The sequence below is a fragment of the Camelus bactrianus genome, chromosome 13 (assembly GCF_048773025.1).
Source record: "Camelus bactrianus isolate YW-2024 breed Bactrian camel chromosome 13, ASM4877302v1, whole genome shotgun sequence".
NCBI classification, from domain to species: domain Eukaryota; kingdom Metazoa; phylum Chordata; class Mammalia; order Artiodactyla; family Camelidae; genus Camelus; species Camelus bactrianus.
This window is the reverse complement of record NC_133551.1, coordinates 53,708,885-53,721,546: the sequence shown is the minus strand read 5'-3', so window position 1 is coordinate 53,721,546 and position 12,662 is coordinate 53,708,885. Positions and strand designations below refer to the sequence as shown.

The following is a 12,662-nucleotide window of genomic DNA, read 5'->3' as shown; positions in this document are numbered from 1 at the left end:
GGCAGGCTGGGGCGAGGATCCCAGTGAAGCATGGATTCTGCCAGGAGCCTTGGGAGATAATTGAGCTGCGGCAGCACAGGCGGCGGGCACGGGGTGGGTGCGGGCGCAGGAGCTGTATTATCATTAGAATTTACATGACACATTAGCCAGAAGTGGCAGCGTTCATCTTTCTAACCAAATCCCATTTACCAAATGAGCAGCCGACACTTGTTTTATCAGCTGGCTCTGTTCTCCACGTGGCTTTCTGCTCAGTGCGCTCCGAGTGGGCTGCTGGCCTTTGGGCACCAGGAGGGGAGGCCACTGACATTTCCTAAGTGCTCACCGTGTGCCAGAGGCTTTCTTACCTGTTTCTGAATCCTCGTGATACCCCTGTGGGCAGGCGGTGTTATTACACCCATTTTATGGACAGAGAAACTGAGGCTTAGAGAAGTAAGGCTGTGCTTTAGTTTTGCATTGTACTAGCAATAATAATGATAAACTTAAGGGGGTGGACTCTGAAGCCAGACTTCCTGGGGTCGAATCTTGGCTCTTTCCACTTGCCAGCTCTGTGTCCTTGGGCAAGTTACTTAACCTCTCTGGATCCCCCATTCTCACCTGCAAAAGGATATTAATCATAACACCTACAGCAGGGCTGTTGTGAAGATTGAATACAACACTGAAAGCAAAGTGATTAACATTGAGTGAGCTCTGGATATCTATCAGTTATTACTGTTATCTTTATTGCTAGTATGTATTATGTCCCCCCACCCCCAGATGCTAGGTCTGTGCTCAGCCCTCTCTGTTCACAATAGCATTTGATCTTCCCAATGACACGTTTTTTTCTAATGAGAGATCTGAGGCTCAGAGAGGTGAACCGGCCTGCCTGAGGTCACCCAGCTCCTAAGTGGTGATGCTGTTTCTGTCGAATCTTTCAAAGACCAAGACCTGTGTCTTTCTGGCTGTACCAGCTGCTTTCCTGCCTGCAAAGAGTGTTTTCCCTCAGGACAGGATGGCGAGTCCTTGACAGTGCTGGTCCTTTCTGAGCCACTGCCCCTAGCTCTCTGATTTGCCCCCTTTCCACTCCTTCCTTCTGCCCAAAGGGACCTGCAAGGGGAGGGGTAAGGGGGTGTCTGCTCAGCCCCTTCTGCTCCTGCCCTCAGGAGTCTGCTGCTGAGCCCATCACTCACATGGGGGAGGCAGTAATGACAGGGAACTGCTGATTGAGCACCTACTATGTGCTGGGCCCTGGGGTGAGACAGAGATGAATGAGGTGCAGCCTCCAATGACAACACAAAGGGTATCACCGACAGAACATGATTAATTGCAGAAGGAACTACACAGAGAACAGCCAGGCTGGAGTCTGCAGGCAGGAGAGCTCTGCTATGAACAGGGAATCAGAATCTCGGATGCTGTGATGAAGGGCTTATTCATTTATTGGGTAGCTATTTATTGAATGCCTACTATGTGCCAGGCACTGTTCTAGGTGCTTGGGGCTCTCTCTGGGAACAAGCCAGGCCAGGGCTCTGCTCCCATGAGTGGAACATTCTAATCCGATGACAAAGAATAACGACTGAAAGCCATAATAAGCTCATCTACGACAGTAAATACTCTGAAGACAATGACAAAGGCTGATGGGGCAAAGGGAGGTGTGGTTAGATACTGAGATCACAGGAGACCTCCCAGAGGAGGTGACACTGAACGGTGACATGCATTAGAAGAAGGAGCCAGCTGTCTGAGAATCTGCAGGAAGGGTGCCGCAGGCAGGGGAACAGCGAAGGCAAAGGTCCTGGGAAGGAATGAGATGGGCGGGTTATAAAAACAGAGCTAAGGTGAGTGTGGTGGGGGCGGGGGCATGCAGAAGAAGGGTAGGGGAAGATGGGGTGGGACTGCAGGCCCCATCCCCTGGTAGGGGAGAGGGGGGAGGGGGACATTCCCAGTCTCCAGGTCTCCACAGTGACCTACCTCTTCTCTGAGTGGCCTCTCTCCACTTCCCGTTGGCTTCTCTGCTTCTCTTTGTGTATCTATCAATGTCCCTTCCTGTTTGAAGGCCCCGTGGACATATGCTGGGGACACGGCTAGCTCCCAGAGCCAGGCACCCCCTGTCCCTGCCTATCCATGCCCCCCTCTCCACTGGCTGCCCCTTCTGGCTTTGCATCCAGCACTGCAGACTCCTCCATGCCTCTGAGCCTTTGCCGCCTCTGCCTGCCTCCACTTGGAATTCCTCTCTTTGCTACAGCTTGGCAAGAGAAGGCTGCCACTCCTCCTCTGAGTCCCTTGGTTTCGGTGCTCCCTGTCTTAGAGCACAGGGCACCCCACATTTGAGTCACCTGTTTCCCACAGAGGGGGGCCTTATTCATAAATGTCTGTTGAGGAACACACCCCTTTTGTCCAGCTCTGTAACTTTCAGAGACTCCAGGCTGGGGTTGCAGCTGCTGGCCTCTGGGACGTCCCTCTGACCCCCTCCAAGGTGGGAAGGGGCTCACAGGGGATTTCCCCACTTCATTCCCTCCCCTCCCCCACAGGGGGTACCCAACCTAGTGACCCAGGCTGGGGGTGGAACAGCCCCCTGGGCTCAGGAGTCTGTATTTCTTTGTGCTGGGAAATGACTTGGAGATGCTCTGTCAAGCACAAGATATAAATTGCAGGCAGTTTTTAAACGTTTGGAGAGATTGCTTTTTGAGTGGCAACCTGCATCTGTGCATATCGGGAGGGGGCGGGGCAGGGAATCATTTACTGTTCTCTATTCTCTCTTCTCCCTGGGTCTCAGTCCCTTCTCAGCCCAGCAGGACCCCAGCTGGGGCCTGGAGTAAGAGGTAGGGGGCTCTGGGCGGAGGAGCTGGGCGAGGAGCTGGCAGGCCCTGGCCAGGGAGTCGGTGAACAGGCTGACAGACAGTATAGCAGGCCAACCTGCTGGTGGGCAGAGCCCCCTCCGCACCTCTCCCACTCCAAACGAGAGAGACTCAGGGGCCTGGGTTTCAGTGTTTCTCTGCTAGACTGATTTTCAGGCATCGATTCAATTGCATTTTCCTCTGTTTCAACCGCATGCATCAAATCCCATGGAGGCCCCGGGTGTCCTCATTTTCTAGACCTTCTGGGGCCAGAGGCTGGGCCTCTGTGTTCCGGCTGTGAGGACTGCTGGGGGCTGGGGCTGACGGGAGGCAGCCTGTCAACAGGGGTGATCACAGTGGGGCCAACCGCTGACTGCTGACCCCAGAAGCAATTATTTATTTGTTCATTCATTCATTCATTCAAGACGTTTTTTTGAGTGTTTCCCACTAGGTGTGGTTTTAGAGCCTGAGGATGCAGGAGTGAATGAAACTGAGAAATGTCTGCCTTGGTGGAGTTTCCATAGGAATTTGTTTCTTAACCTCAGCTCAGCTTCCTCATTGTTTTATGGAAACATAATAGTGCACCGCATGGGGAGGTTTGAGGAATCAAGGATGCTAAGGCTGTAACAGCCCTAGAAGGCTGAGTCAGGAATTCATAGATGGGGCCCACACCCCGATCCTGGTGCTCGGTGCCTTCGGAAGCTGCCTGAACTTTCTATGCCTCAGTTGTAAACCAGGAATCTGGTGTGAACTCAGAGCTTTGTTGGGAGGATTGAATGGGACCGAGCCTGGCCCATGGGGAGGGATGTTGGCATCTACTTTACCTCATGACGGCTGGTCTTGGTGAGGGAGGAGCCCACGAGGGGGGATTCCTGCTGCTCTGATTCCCAGACCCTGTGACTGGCTTGGGGGAGTGGACGGCGGGGCAGCAGTGGGGCTGGGCTCTCTACCAGGGCAGGGACCACACCTGCCTTGCTCACCGCCAAGTCCTAGGCCCTAGCCCAGGGCTGGCACACAGTAGGCACTCAATAAGTGGTTTTGAATAAATGATGTACAGCTGGCTTAGATACCAGATACTTCTGTGTCCACCACTCTGAACACCCCTGTTAGAATCCAGCCGACAGTTTTTCAAGTTGCAGGTCTATGAAAAGGAGGAGGGGGTGACAGCTTGAGAAGGAGGGTGGAGGAAGGGTCTTTATGTTTTAATGCAGGAGACCTGCCTGTGGGTAAGTGCAGACGGAAGGAAACAGGGGAGAGGGGAATCCGGAGAGAGGGGAAGGGGATTCTAAAAGATCTGACCCCAGGCAAGGGAGGAGCTGGGCTGAGCACAAAGTCCTCCTTTCCTTCCAGAGCAGAATGGGAGGGGGTGGGAGGTGAGGCAGGTCACACCAGCCAGCCTTGCTTTCCTCCCAGTGAACTTGAATGGCAGTTGAAGCTGAGAGAGGGGGCCGAGGTGGGCTGGTGAGGAGTGTGGAGAAAGTCTGGAACGGCAGTCTGAGGGCAGAGGAGGGGGTGGGCCTGCCCAGTGAGGGTGTGAGAGGCTGTGCTTGTGAAGAGACAAGCTCTGTTCTCAGGAAGCCCCAATCTGAGGGGAGGCAGAAACTTGCCTTCTGTTTCCCTCTCCTGGCCCCAGGCCTCTGGCCTCTGAGCTGGAACAACCCTTCCCTCTCTTGGAGCCCAGTTCCAATTTCGGCACATAGGGAGTGGGTGCTCTGGGCAAGATGTCCTCAGCTGAGTGTGAGGACTTCTGAGTCAGCCCTGGCAGGGCTGGTGGTCAGGCCCCTTCCTGCCCCCCCACCCCCCACCCAGTGCCCAGCTCCTGCTGGTCCCCTTGAGGGATCTCTCCCGGCTCCAGCACCGTTTCCCAGACCAGACCCCTCAGTAACCTGTCCCTGTCCCCTGCTCACAAGGGCCCTGGTTCCTAGGGGACTCCTCACCTCCACCCCAGCAGGGGGACGGGGGAAGCAGGGCCTCCTTGGCAAGGATCAAGGATTTACAGTCTAGCCTGTAGGCTGGGAGGTTGAGGGCTGCTCCCAACCCTCGGAAGGCAGGAGGCGTCCGGCAATATTGTGGTCCCTGCCCAAGTGGCCCTGCAACCATCTCCCCTCACCCTGGAAACCAGCCCTACGAGGTGGACTCAGCAGGCAACAGATCAGTAGACCTCCGGGGAGTGGTGGGCTCCTGGGCACGCGTGGGGCTGGGCTGGGGGTCACTGCCATGGGATCCCACTCCCGAGCTGGAAAAAGAGGCTGCTGCTGGTGCCTCGGTGGCAGTCAGAAGCGCTCCCGAGGCCCTGGCCTCCAGACAGGCGTGGAGAGCTGGTTACTGCTTGAGTTAATGCTTCTTGGAAGGAGCGGATGGGTCCCCCTGGGGCCTTTGGGGAGATTACAGATCACATTCAAACCAGTCCATCCTGGAGAGGGAGAGGGGAGGCGAGTGCACTAAATCAGGCCTCTGAGTCCCGGCAGCCAGGAAAGTGAGCGAGGGCCGCAGTCAACACTAGGCTGGGGACGAACAGTTATGCAGAGCAAACGATGTCCCGCTGTCGTCACTCACTCAGCCTCCCCGTGACCTGTTATAGTGCCTTTTGGAGAGATGAGGAGAAGGGACAGCAGAGAGGTCAAGCACCCTGCATAAGGTCACACAGCTACTGAGTGGGAGATCAGGGATTTGAACCCAGGCAGCTTGATTCCCGGGCATGGCTCTAGAACAGGAGGTGGATCTGACCTGGAGCTGGTGCTGATGTTTTGTCCCGGGCTGGAGCTGGGTGGCTGGGAGCTCGTGCCCACAGAGAACGTGCTCTGTTCCTTGTGAACAGCAGGCCTGTGGGGAAGATGCCGGGCTCACTTTCCCTCCTCGGCGCCTCAGGGGATCTGGGCGGTGTGTCACCTTCACCCTCCTGGTTCGCCTCTGCCTGGGCGGTTGGCCCCCCGCCTGCCCCGAGGCCCAGGCAGAGACCGAGTCTCAGGCATTTTGGAAGATGCTCGGTCTGGGCTGAGGGTCTCCCTCTCTGGGCCCTTGAGAGGTTTCAGAGGCTAGAAGCAGCGAGGGCAGCTGCGACAGGAACAGCACAGTGAGGTCCTGGGTCCCGGGAGATCCAGATCTGACCTAGAGTTGGACTGTGGGAAGTTACAAACTCCAGACTTGGCACCAGAGGGTGGGTGAGTGTGACCCAGGAGCAGCCAGAAACCTTTTCCCTGAGGGACCAAGGCCTCCTCTCTAGCCCTCTCAATCCCTTGGGGTCTCAGGCACCTGGAACCCCCAGCTACCTTCAGTGATTTAGGACTGCCTGCAGAATAAGGCTCAGTGTAGGCTTTGCCGTGAACTCCCAAGTTCTCTTATCTCAACCCCCAACGACTAGTGAGGGGTATGAGGGTCTCAAGGAGAGGACCAGGCCAGGGCTGGGAATGTGCAGCCTCCCAGGGCCCCTGAGTATGTGGCTGTTGACACTGAACTGGTTCGGAGGTTACGTTGCTATTTCTCCTGACACACCAGCTCAGGACTTGGGCCAGAGAGTCCGACTAATTTGCATGGTTCCATTAAGGGATGAATCCTATTCTTGTGCTCTGGCCTGGACTTCAGAATCTCTCTCTCTACTTTGGCTGCCTCATCCCACAGCATCCTGGATTTGGCAGGTATAACCGTTACATTGAAAAATTGCCAACTGCAATTTATGGGATGTAAACAAAATGCAACTCTATTTGTGTCTCCCACTGTCCTTATAAATTCTACCTCCATGGCCTATTGGCTCACTTTTAGATAATAAGTCCTTTTTAAAAAGTCCCTTTCAGGTATAAAGCAGTTTTCGATTCCGAAATTAGAATGTATAGTCCCAGGTAATAATTCCCATTTCATATTTGATTCAAGGTCAAACCTTTCCCCTCCCCAAGCCAGGGCAGCTGCAGGTTGTAGGGGACAGGAGATATGACTGGTAATTGCCCAGGGTTGGGGAAGGGGATGGAGGAGGTGGGGAGGGGCAGTGAAATGCCTTCCTCGCTCTGGTCTGAACAAGGCTTCACACTCCCGGGGACTGGCTGGTGCACATCTCCTGCTGCCCCTTGGCTCCTGCGTTCCTATGGGTCCTCTCCACACAGGAGTCTCGCTGTTGAGTCCTTGCTCTTCCTGGCAGCATTTGGTGTGGCCCGAAGCTCCTCTTTTCCCTCGATCTATATAAACACTTGCAGAGCCTTTGGCCCCACCTGCTCTGGACGTGCCGGCCACCCCCAGGGCAGCTGCTTCCCCTCCGCTGTAGTCTTTTGCAACTTAAATCTCCCAGACGGGAGTTAGACCACAGGATCGATGGAGTATCGGTCGAGGCCCTCGCTTTGGCAAGCAGCGTCTGTTGTATCTTGGTGCCTTTGTGAAAACTTTTAAAATTCCCCATTATACGTGGAAGAGGATAGTTCTGCCTCCTGCCTGTCACCGAGAAAGTCAGCAAGAGGTTGTGTAGTGTTGGCCACGTCCAGCTGTCCACGGCCCCGGCTCAGCCCTTCCCCATCCTGCCAGGCCCTCTGACTGACAGGAAATAGTCAATCTGGATAAACGACAGAGTGTTGAATCCTAGCTCCATTCCTAACTAGGTGTGTGATCTTGCGTAGCTGACCTAACCTCCTCATGCTTCAGTTTTATCATCTGTGAAATGGGGATAGCGGCACTCACCTTTTACATTGTTGAATAAATGAGATAACCAATAACACTTAGAGCAGTGTGCCTGGCACACAGTAAACCCTCAATAGATAAATAGTTATTGTTGTTGTTGTTGCTGCTGTTGTTGTTATTATTATTATCTGTAGACTCCGAAACTTGGAAGAATGGTTAAGAGCATAGGCTATGGAACTTGGAGTGAGACAGATCTGGTTAAAGTCTAACTTTTGTGACTTTGAGCAAATTATTAACCTTCTCTGAGCCTCAGTTTTCACAGCTGTAAAATGGAGCTTTCACTATCCCCATTTTGCTCTCAGGCTATTGTGGGGATATATTGAGATAAAGTCTTGAATGCTCTGAGCTCAGGGTGGAGTGTATGGTAGGATAAAGGGCAGCCATGAGTTCTATTACTGATGGAGACAGGCTTCCCCGGAAGTCTAGAAAGGGCCAGTCCTCGCCAACGCCCCTTTCAATCAGCCGCCCGGCCCTGACTTACATGTGCTGCGTTAATCACCAGGGAAACACTGAAAGGACCCAGATATTACCGCGAAGCCCTTGATTTATAATTACTGGCCCTCATAGGCAGTAATCACTCCTCCACCACCCCTGTCCTGGTTCTGGGTATTGGAATGCAGCTCTCCATTGCCAAGAGCTGTGAACTTCAGCCTCAAATTAAATGCAAACATGCACATCTCTCATCTGTGTTTTAGTCCAAGCCCCAAGCCGTCCTGAAGATCAGGGGAGCCTGGAGTGGGGAGGCGGGAGATACCTTTGGCGGCCTTGCTAATGAGCAGGCTCATTTCCCTTGTTCTCCTCCCACCATAAGGAGAGAAAAATTGTTTTTCTGTTTAGCAAGCCAGTATCAATATTTCCACAGTGATATGAAGAAGAAAACAACTCCAGGCTTTATTAGTCCTCTGGTGGCTTTGGAGAGACATGCAGCCAAGATAGCTGGGGATGTCCCCTCCAAGCGGGCCTCGCTCCCACCCCGCAGAGAAGCCCAGGGAGTCAAGCCGGACTTGAGACCCACAGGTGGAAATGCCCCTTGGAGACAAAGCCCCTCACCCAATCCCTGTACACACACAGGGAGGGATGGGCCCAAGTTCATAGGACAAATTTGGGGCTAGAATTAGGCTTTCTGTCTCTCTGCTCCATGCTTTTCCCACTAAATGGGGATTTTTAAACTTAAAAAAAAAACAAAACACCCCAAGAAACTACAGTCTTTTCAAAAGTGAAATCTCAAATGGAAACTCCAAACACAAAACAGATAAAGTGGAGATGTCCTGCTGAAGTGTGGGCAGTGGGGTGGATGGGGTGGAAGGAGCCCAGTTTACTGGCCTCCGACACCCTGGTTGACCCTTAAAACTCCTTTAAGGAACCCTAGGGTTCTACAGCACCTGGCTTGAAAACCCTGGCAGTAAGCTCTGTTGTCTTGATTCTCAACATCTGCATTTGGGGGAGAATATTTGGAGCCCTGGACTCTAGTTTTTTGGAAACTGAACAGAAATTTGAGAGGCTGCTTTGTTTCCTCTCCCCCTGGTGTGAGTGTTGGACGGGGTGCCTGCCCTCCTGTTTCACAAGGAAGGGTCAAGAAGAGACCTAGCTTCTGAGTGGGTTGAAATCTGCTTTGGGGAGTCGCCTTCTGTCTAGCTGGGTATGGTCAGTGTTTCCCCTTGGTGAGTGGTGGGAGCCCGGTCTATGAGAGACCACCACCCCTCCCTCCTGAGCCCCAGAAGGGGGAGGACCCAGGAGGTCTCAGCCTTGGGTTGTTGGGGGCAGCTGTGTGTCTGCTGTCAAGACAATCCACTGCTCTAAGCCCAGTCTCCTCACCTTTAAAATAGGGACAATACTACCTGACCTAGGGCTGTTGTGAGATTGCATCAAATCATTTTTTAAAGCATAAAACTTTTCTAAAAAGAGGTAATGATGATGGAGTTCCTACTATGTGCTGGGAACCGGATCAGTGCCGACAATCCTGATTCTATTATCATGTCCGTTTTGCAGCTAAAGCCATTGAGACAAGGAGGTTAAACAACATGCCTAATGTCACGGAGCTTACGTGAAATCCCAACACATGGAGAAGATCTACATGGGCCTTGAAAAAGCTGAGGCTCTGACTTCCCTTTTCACATCCCCCTTGTCACACAGTTCTCGCACATAGTTCAAACACCATGGATGCAGGCCAACCCTCTCATTTTGATGAAAAGGGAAACAGGCCCAGAGAGGTAAGTCTTGATCAAGGTCACTCAGCTGGTCTGTGGCAGAGCAGGTACCTACCTCCAGGTCTCTGGACTCCCAGCTTAGGGGCCTGTCCTTGGCTGGGTTGGGCAACACGGAACATTATTTTGGCTACATGCGGTCTCCTTGGTCCTTTTCATGGAGAACATTCCTGAGGCTCCCCTTGGTGGGACTGGGCTAGGCTGATCTGGACTGGGCTCTCTGGACAGGGATGTTGAGTAGAACCCTCCTTGAGGGGAGAAATGAACCCCCAGGCAGTCCCCAGTCCAGAATTCTTTCTTTTCTCTTTGAACTTCCCCAAGTTACAAACCACACAATTAAGGGCTCGCTAATAAGCCATCCATCTTGTTCCACAAAGAGAGAACTGCGGGTCTCCCGCCGGCTTCTTCCTCCTCTGGGAGGGGATCAATGCCTTATCTCAGCCAGGGCTGTGTGGAGAGGAAGGAGGGAAATGAAAGTACTTAATTAAGGCGCGGAGGAGTGGAAAGGGAACACTGCGTCCTCCCTGGCTCCAAGCTCTCCCTTCGTCTCCCCTCCCAGAGCGGTGGGCAGAGTCCACCGAGACCGGTCTGCTGGAGGGCAGAGGAGGAGGTGTTGAAGGTGAGGAAGATTCTAGAGGGACCCCGCTGGCCGGGCCTGAGCTGGAGCTTCTCTACTGCCCACCCATCCCCAGCCCCCAGCAGCTTGGCCTTGGCCGTGGGCAGTGGGGAGTGTGGGGAGAGGCAAGAACTCTGCTTGAAAAGCACCCTCCCTGGGCCTGAATCTCTACCATGAAGGTGAATTCTTTCAGGTCAGGGGAGATTTCTCAGATCTCTCCCCCCATGACCAGAGAGAAGAAGGCCCTCCTCTCACATGTTTCAGGGGGAAGAGCTGGACTCCGCAGCCCATACTCCCCCTTCTCCTGGGCCCTGGCAAGTGCCTAGACGCAGCCCTCAGTGCACCTGGGAAGGCAGGTGCCCACATGTGAATGCCCACACACTTGGGGCACCATGTTGCCAGAATTCTCTGGGCTGCTCAGAAATTTGCCCCGAGGTTCTTCTCTGCTATTTCGTGGGCCTCTATCCTCTATGAACTTGGCTGTTGACACTTGGATGTGTCTTGTTCCTTTGGTTCCTTGTCTCCTGACTGATGTCAAATCGTCCACCTTCACGACCCCTCTGACCTTCTGGCTTGGATGGGACTCTTGCCTCTGACTTTTCCCAGCGTGCCTCCTTTCACACCTCTAGTCTTTCACACCCAGCTCCAAGACAGGAGGTGGTATCTTTGAGGTTCTGTGACCCTGGCCCTTCCTGCCCACGGTAAGAGGACAGATGAGGCGAAAGACATGGTCAGAGGACCCTGGGTCTGGACAGAGGCACATTTCCCTCCACCTTGAGGGTCCTCCAGCAAAGCAGTTGCAGTGAACTAAATGGTTGTGTCTCTCCTAAATTCATATGTTGAACCCAATTCCCAATGTGATGGTCTTTGGAGCTGGGGCCCTTAGGAGGTGATTAGGTCATGAGCAAGGAGCCCTCATGAGTTGGATTAGTGCCCTTATAAGAGACCCTGGAGCTCCCTTGCCTCTTCTGCCGTGTGAGGACACAGTGAGAAGACAGCCACGTGTGGACCAGGAAGTGGGCCCTCACCAGGCATCAACTCTGCTGGCACCTTCGTCTTGGACTTTCCAGCCTCTAGAACTGTGAGAAATAATTGTCTGTTGTTTATAAGCCATCAGTCTATTATCTTCTGTTACAACAGCCTGAATGGACTAAGAGCCATATTCTTCTGCCATGCTCTGGGAGGCTGGCCGAGGTCTGGTGTTGCCCACCATCTCTTTCCACCTGCTACAGGGCTACAGGGATGGAATCTGAGGGAACCGTGAGCGGCAGCCTGGGGAAAGCTGACTATGCTGGCAGGGTGGCCCTGTGTCCTCACCACCCCGTGAGAGCCCGGCTCAGTGCTCTATTTCATGGGACTGGTGCTGGTGCTTCACTGAGAGCAAGGTTTTTGGAGAGAATTTAATAATTCATTGAGTGTCATTGAGGTAATAAAAGGGAGAGTGGAGAACTGATCCCACCTAGGGCATGAGCCATGTTGAGGTTTTAAATTAATTTGAGTTGGACCTAGTATCCCCAGCTGGTCACCCACAGGCGTAGCTACAGTGTGGTTCCAGCCCTAACCACCAGCTTCTCCTCACCGGGCAGTCTCCACCCTGATGACTGTCTCACTTTCCCTCTTCTTGGCTCCCGGGGGCTGGGCTTCTGGTTTTTAATCTGCTTTCTCCCGAGTCCCATCTGACATGGCCTGGCGGCTTCCTGATAAGCTCCCCGGGGGCCTTGCTGTCTCTCTATCTGCTCTTGTTCAAGAACCTTGTCTCGTGCAGCTGTATCCTATATCTTTCACTTTCTGCCCCAGGGCCTCCTGGTGCCAGGGTTTGAGGCTCCTGTGGGGATGCACTCAACACCCATAAATGTGCAAACCTGGGAACGTGGGTCAGTGACATGCTGAGGCCGGCTTGGCCCGGCTTGCAAGAGCTGATTGTTATATAGCCAGACAATTTGCTAGCCAGATGTTTAGCTGTGGGCGGCTTGAAATCAGCCTGGGTGGGAGTATTGATACCATGGGAATTGGCAAATGCTGCAAATCAGGGCATTCGCCCCTCCCCATCCAGAGCGGATTTACTGGCACACGACTGGAGGGAATTCACAGCCACTTGTGGGGCAGCCCTTGTGGGGCTCAGAAGCTGGTGGTTAAATACTGTCTATCTGCAGATGGGTAATTCTTTGAAGTGTTTCTCAGAAGGTCCCAGCAGGGTAGAGCCCCAGTGGCCCGCAGCAGTGGCTAGTCTGATAATGCACCCTTGTAGTGGATTTTCCTCCTCCTCTCCGGCCTCCACTCCTAGTCCCTGGGATACTTCCCAAAATAAACTACTCGCATGCAAATCCTTATCTCAGACTTGACTTTTGTGGAGCAGGAAGTGGGGGTTGGGTGTGG

At 53.5% G+C, this 12,662-nt stretch overlaps 1 long non-coding RNA gene across 1 annotated transcript in view; it reads left to right on the top strand.

The window, feature by feature from the left end:
* Positions 1-1,461: 1,461 nt before the first annotated feature.
* The window catches only part of LOC141579611 (uncharacterized), a 58,392-nt gene continuing 47,191 nt past the window's right edge, over positions 1,462-12,662 (top strand). The window contains exon 1 of the long non-coding RNA XR_012511342.1: positions 1,462-1,808. This is a non-coding gene — a long non-coding RNA (uncharacterized LOC141579611). The remainder of the gene's footprint in view (positions 1,809-12,662) is intronic.